We start from the raw sequence: 7,259 nt of genomic DNA, 5'->3' as shown, positions 1-7,259 counted from the left end.
AAATCCGCCCAACCCGATCCCCCTCGGATCTCCCGCCGAAACAACCTCGTACCAGGTCACCCCACGCCCGCACGGATCCCACCCATCCACATCCGACACCCCGGCTTCCACCAGTCTCCACCCGATACGCCTGGATCCAATCCGCCTCTAAACCCTAGCTAGCGCACGCCGCCGCTCCCCCGGCCTGCACCTTGCACGCCGCCTCTGCATGCGCACCTGCCGTGACTTATGACTCGCCGCAAGCGGTCAGCGATGTCGTACTTGGAGGATGCGACGGACTCGAGATCGGAGGATGAGACGGACTCTGGATCGGAGGATGACGAGATAGCTCAACAGGGGGCAGCCGCAGCGACTTTGGCGGCGGGGTTATCGATCAAGCTCGTGATCGACACCAAGTCTCAGAAGGCGCGGTTCGCCGAGGCCGGAACCGACGTCGTGGAGTTCCTCACCGGCCTCCTCTCCCTGCTGCTGGGCACCGTCGTCGACCTGCTGACCAAGGAGCACATGGTCGGCAGCATCGGCAACGTCCTCGGCAGCGTGGAGAAGATGGACGCCGGCTACAAGGGCAAGGAGCGGCGCCTGAGCCCGGCCGTGGCCCCGCTGCGCTCTCCCGCCTGCAGCAGCTGCTGAGCAGGCACCTCAACAACGGCCGAACCTGCCATTGCACCAGTTCGATGAACAATGCCATCACGCGAGCAGCCGCGGGAACATCCACCACGGCGTCGCTACCCACGGCCACGTACACGGTCGGGGACGACCTCTCGGTGACTCCGGCTTCTTTTTTCTCGACCATGTCGCTACTGGGCATCAGGCAGTTCGCACAATTTGGCGGCGAGGACCTCAGCGGGCTGCAGGAGAAAACCGTGAAGATCGGCAAGGAAGAGGTACGCACGTGTTGTGCTTCGGTTTTTAACTAGGAGTTTTGAACTGCTGGTGATTGATTTTATTTTTCTCTGCATGCGTTGGAATAATGTAGGCGCTGAGGATACTGGCTGCTTCCCTCAAGTCCAAGACCGTGCTGACCGATGTCTTCCTCAAGGGTCAGGAGTGAAGCCATTGTCCACTAATAGTAATTCAGAATTTCATTATCATATATATCATTATGATAGAAAGGATATATTTTTCAATATCACTTGAATTTAGTTGCGATGGCATATTTTTCTTGTGCGGCTGCTGCCGTGATGAATCAAAGATTTTGCCAATGTTGCTTTTGTTGTTCCTCGGTTGATTGTCACGATGAGTGGGTTTTAGAATTGACAGTTCAGTATAAACTTGAACTAGAGTTTCGGATCAGCATACACAATCCCTACATCACTAATTAAACAAACACATACTGTAACATAATCAGCCATGCAACACATAGTAGCAGTGTAGGACCTCATGAAATGGTACTGGAGTCCCATCGGTACTGATGGGGCAGTAAGTACTGGCGGTTCTAATGTCGGTCTGAAGAAATAATCTTCTCCATTGGGGAGCCCTTTCAGGCAACCAAAATAACCTGGGTGATGCATGATTACCACTTACTTGACGTGAATGGGGGGTATAGTAAGAGCACTTCAGGTAGTTCACACAAGTGGCATCGCAAGAAGAAAGGCAACCCAGACAATCTGGGTGCTGCATCCATGTTATTGTATCAAGCATTTTGTTAAACTATGCATTTAGCATCATCATATGTGCATGACAAACGTGCCAACATGCATGGATGATCATTGCAGGGATGCAGAAGTTGGGTGGTAATGCCGGGTGTTTGAGTCAAGCTATGATTCGCAAGTGACCTTCCACAAGGATAACATGGAGTTTTCATGCTTAGATGAGGTGTTCCTATCCCTAGATGACTATGATGAATTTAGTTTACAGAAGAATTAGAACCTTTGCTAGCATAGTTGATAGAATGAGTTTTGTGCCTATGATGCCATCTGATCATGGTGATACACATAAGAGAAGCTTCTTTCTTAATGATCAATTGGTACGGTAGGCATAAGCTTAATTAGCTCCATCTAGACCAAAGATGTAATTATTCTCCTCAAGGTGTATAAAATATATTTAATATGTTTTGACTACTACAGAATATAAGTGTGTAATGGCCTAATGGGCAGTCTTTCAACTAGCGCTTACTCAAGCATTTGATGGGTTTACCTAAATAGCAAAGGGCATGTCCAGGATGGTCATTGTATGAGGTCAGAGTGAGCACTATAAAGAGGCTTGTGGGGGTTATGACTTAGAGCATCTCCAGCCGTTGGCCCCCCAGGAGGCGCTAAAAATCGCCCCCTGGGGGCCCACGTTTTTTTAAAAATTTTAATTACGGCACAAATACGGCGCAAATTCAACCAAACTTCCGCGAGTTCGTTCATATTTAAACATATTTTACAAAAAGGAAAAAAAACTACTAGGCTGCTCCTCGCCGTCTCCCTCGCCGCTCCTCGCCGCCCGCCGCCCCTTGCGGTTCTACATGCCGAGGAAGCTGTAGAACCGCGTGTAGTCGCCGTCGTCGTCATCGTCGTCGTCGTCGCCTCCTACGCCGCGGCCGCCGTCCCTGCTGCAACCCTCCCCCGGTTGGCGCGGCGGGTTGGACGGTCCGGGGGCATCCTCGTCGTCGTCGCTGACGAGGATCACGACGCCGTGCTCGTCCTCGCGCCCACGTTTGCGGGCGTCTATCTCCTCCAGGGCCCGGCGCTACCGCACCATCTCGTCGCGGAGGTAGTCGTCCCACGCCCACTGTAGGGCCTCCTCGTTAGAGAAGCCACGCCGGGCTATCTCCTCGTACTCCGCGGGGAGGTCGGGCTCCGGCTTCAGCGCGACGAGGACGAAGCGGCCAGAGGGGGGTGGAGTCGCCGATGCGGACGCCGGAGCTGCGTCTGCGCCTGCTGACAGGCGTGTCCTGGGGTTCCGGCTTAACGGAGCGGAGGCAGGGAGAGCCGGACGAGCGGCCGGACGAGGAGGAGGACGCCCCGTGCTGCTCCATGCGCCTCGGCGTCCACGAGCTCCCACGTAAGCGAGAGAAGGACGGGGGAGCGGGGTACTCGAGCCTCGGCGTGTTGCCGCCCTCGATGTACTCGAGGACGGCCTCCAACGTGCGGCCGGGCACGCCCCACCATCGGCGCCGCCCCTCGGAGTTGAGCCTTCCGGAGGGCACGGCGCCGTTCATGGCCTCGAGCTGTTCGGCGTGGCGGCGGCGGAAGTATGGCTCCCAGAGCGGGCTGTCGGGGACGTACCGCGGTCCTTCCCTCGCCGCGTGCGGCAGGGGGGCGTGGATACGTGCGATCTCCGCACGCCGCGCCGCCCCGGTGGGTGGTGGTGGCACCGGGACACCGCCGGCGCTGGTTCTCCATGCCCCGGGCACCCGCATGTACGGCGGGACCGGGTACTCGGCCTCGAAGAGGAGCCGAGCTTCGTCCTCGTGAAGATGGCGGCGGCCGAAGCCGTTCGCCGCCGTGCCGTCGCCTGGGAAGCGCTCGGCCATGCTTTGAACTGGAGAAGGCGAGAGAAGAGGGAGGAAGGGGGAGAAATGGCGCATTGGCGGTGGAGGCTTTGTATGTGTCTCGGGCGCGCTGGGGGTCGGCTTATATAGACGGAGAGGCGCCGCGTACGCGTGGCGGGCGAGGGGACGTGTGTCGTCCGGTCTTCACTGCGCCACCCGTGAGGCATCAATGGAGGCTGACCGGCGCGGCAGCGCGCGACAGGTTTGGTATTGATTCGCCGCGGGAAACGAGGCAATGAGGACGACCAAGCGGCTTGAAGAGCGACGAGTCGCTGGCAAGGAGGGTCCGCGGCTCTTTCGCGCCAAAAACGATTCGCCCGGTGCCCCCGAGCGCCCCCCAGCGCGCTGGGTTCGGGTTGGGTCCGCCGACGCCAATTTCGGCCTGAGCCGGCGAAAACTGGGCCCTTGCGGGCGCGATTGGGCCGATTTTTTGGCACCGGCGGCCGAAAAGTCGCCTGGGGGGCCTTGTTGGGGGCGCGGCTGAAGATGCTCTTAGCTAGGACTAGTTTCCGAGAGATGCAAGCAATGCTTGTGCCTGCCAACTACAACTCATTGAGTTTCTATGTGTTGTGAACAATGTTATTGTGCCCACAAATCAAAGGCCAAAATGAGTCAGTCAGATGCTTTTAGATCACACGGATAAAAAAGAGCATGGTTATAACTTCCGCAAGCATATTGCTATGGATGTCATCAATGAGATAAGCTCCAAAAGGTAATAATGTATATGTGTGTACATTGCAGACAGAAAGTGTGCAGGTGTGGGCAAGTGGTACCGCCATGCAGTGGTGACGCTTGCCAAACCAGTAACCACTGAAGTTTGTAAACTTGTTTAATCATTTGCAGTGCATGATGCATAGTGCATTGGCTTTAGATCACTAATCATGGATAGGAACTGTTTAGCAACTTCTTTTAGTACTATATAAATGGTTATTGACTTCTTAATCCAACCCTAGAAATGTGATGATATATTCTGTTTGTCCTAATTGAAGTTTTTTTAACATAATAAAGACGTTCATACATACACATATAAACTCACCCCTATGACGCACGCACGCACACCCTACCCCTATGAGCACCTCCGATAGATTGAGCGGACACATCATCTTGAGATTGACGAAGTCGCCATAGACGCCTTCGTAGTCGACGACAACGTCTCTCCTCCCACAGAACACACATCGCCGGAACGCCTGAAATAAATCCAGGAAAATGCGAGCCCCAGTGTCAAGTCTAGGACTTGAATTCAGGTGGGTTGGGGATTCACGTCTTAATAGAAGTTTGTAGTGCCTCCATCCATGGTTTCAGCATGCTTGTCGTTACTTCTCAAGGCTTGTGCAATGCACGCTGACATCATACGAATGTGAAACAAAAAACATGGGTAAACAAAGAGAAACACTCAACTAACTGTAACTATGCTAGTGGTTATGGGACTTTTGGATCATTGCCTTCACTTGCCCTGCAAAAAAATTGGGCGTTGACCCTGCCTTGGTGGTCATTTCGATGGAGACCAAAAAGTCGGTGCGCCTACACTTCTATGACAACCGTAGTTCAATTCTCAGCCAATATTTTCACCAGCCACGAGATGCAATACAAGATAGAAATGTGAAGTTGGCATTCCAATATTAGCAAACAAATAAGATATAACAAAATGTATGCTTTAAGTATTTTTTTTGTACATTCTTTGAAAATCACAGTGTCGAGTATGGTCATGATATTACTCGAGCCAAATTTGACCAGACTACGTATTATTTACAAAATAAGTGTAGTTAATATGAACAGTAATAGGAATACATGATAAAAATGCACCAAGACGGTAACCGAAACAATTGCAAGTGTGGAACTAATCATAATTTATGAATAGATAACACTATATACCCAATAATCACTCATGATTTACCATGTAAACATTAACCATTAGCCCATGTGAGTGTGCGTATAACTTATCATGGAAGTCGTTTCCTTAAATGAGCAAAACACTATTGGAAAGGTTGCTATCAAAGCCATTTCAAACCGGGATTAGGGAGTCTAGAAACCAAACCTATAATAAATAATGCGCCACAAGGGTTCAAGGAAATGAGAACTCTATCTGTTGCCTTCAACAAGTACTTGTTGTATCAGTAAGATGATGACACGAAGTTATGCATCAACAACTCAGTGAAACTTGCTATGGAGTCCAGTGTCATGCGCATGCTTCTCTTCTACTGGACACCAATAATATCCATGATAGAGATGAACTCGTCAATAAGTCTGGCTAGCAGCCAAGTTCTGCTTCAATCCCGCCGAACTTATTATGTTAGATGGCATCAAAGCAACATATGTCCACTAGAAGTTTGTTCCTAAAGAAACAAGGGCATTTTTTGGGGAAAGAAAAACAGAATGATAACTGACGAACCCAACCCAGCGAACGCTTCCCCGCAGTTGCAGGTATCTTGGAGCAAGGCTGATGCCACATAGATCAGCTGAGCCGTTCACTGTTTTCAGTTTCCTGGCGAATGTTTCCCCCCAAAAAAATGCAGGACAAAGGTGCATGAGGAGGGGTTCAAACTCGCGACCTCCTGTGTAGGGGGCGGGAGGTTCTAATTTCGGCTTTTCATTCGAAAATAACCCAAAAATCTGAATGGTTTCCATCTTTGAAAGAAAAAAAATGCTATTTTAGTACAGGGATTTCTTCTTCTTCTAAACTAGCCATGTGCATTTTCAATATAGGTAGCATGGCATTTATTTATTTATAAACCATGTCATTTTTTGTCTTCCAATACATGGCACTTTGGAGGTCATTCTGTAATGCCCCATGGCAAGCTTTTGGAAAATTTTATCACTTGGCAAGTTTAAAAAAAATTTCTCACATGTTAATTTTATTATTAGGAGCATGGCATTTTAATAATTAATAACATGGCACTTTTATTATTAAGAGGACGACAATTTTATCATTAAAATCATGTCATCTTTTATTATCAATAACATGTCATGTTTTATTATCAAGAGGTTGACAATTTTATTATCAAGAGCATGTCATTTTTGTTATTAATAACATGGCAGTTTTTATTTTTAGGATGATGGCAATTTTAGTACTAACAATATGTCAGTTTTATTATTTGAGAGCATGGCATTTTTATTATTAAGAGGATGGCCTTTTTTTATTGGCATGGCAGTTTTATTTTTTCATTGGCATGAATTTTTTCATTATTTTTGTACAATGGACCTAATAAATCAAAAATTGTAGCATGTCATTTTGTTTTTGGTCCATGGCAAAAATAAAGAAAACTTGTTCTCCAAAACACGGCGTTTTTTGCACAATGAAACATCTCCATGGCGAAAATTCATAAAAAAAATAGATCACATGGCACTTTCTATTATACTTTTTGACGAATTCCTAATTGTTTGAATTGTGAACCAAGGCCGCTGAATAAAAAAATTAAACTGAAGGCCCAGACAAAATGAGCATGTAAGACGTAAATCCACTCTCGGCTTGGATTATATATCCATTTGCCCCTTTGATTTGTATCTGTTTAGTATTTAGTTTAGATTCGGCATTGGTTAAAAAAGGGCAGGGTCGGTGCCCCCTTTTTTTCCTAGTAAATAGTTCAAACCGTACCATTGTACACTTATAAATTAGAGAACTGGCAGTTTTATGAAGTAGCATGATAATTTTTGTATTTTCAGATCACGGGAATTTATATTTCTCTATTTTTTATAAGAAAATATGTTGTTGTTTTTTTGTTCATGGACATCACAGGGAACCACAATTTCAGGTGAGCACACCTACAGCTGCAAGGGAACGCAA

The 7,259-nt window shown here is 48.5% G+C and overlaps 1 pseudogene; it reads left to right on the top strand.

The window, feature by feature from the left end:
- Window positions 1–252: 252 nt before the first annotated feature.
- Window positions 253–1,051, top strand: LOC119279340 (annotated as a pseudogene).
- Window positions 1,052–7,259: the final 6,208 nt, after the last annotated feature.

This window comes from Triticum dicoccoides, chromosome 3B (assembly GCF_002162155.2).
Source record: "Triticum dicoccoides isolate Atlit2015 ecotype Zavitan chromosome 3B, WEW_v2.0, whole genome shotgun sequence".
NCBI lineage: Eukaryota > Viridiplantae > Streptophyta > Magnoliopsida > Poales > Poaceae > Triticum > Triticum dicoccoides.
The sequence above is the reverse complement of the archived record's forward strand: the minus strand, read 5'-3'. Positions and strand labels throughout refer to the sequence as shown.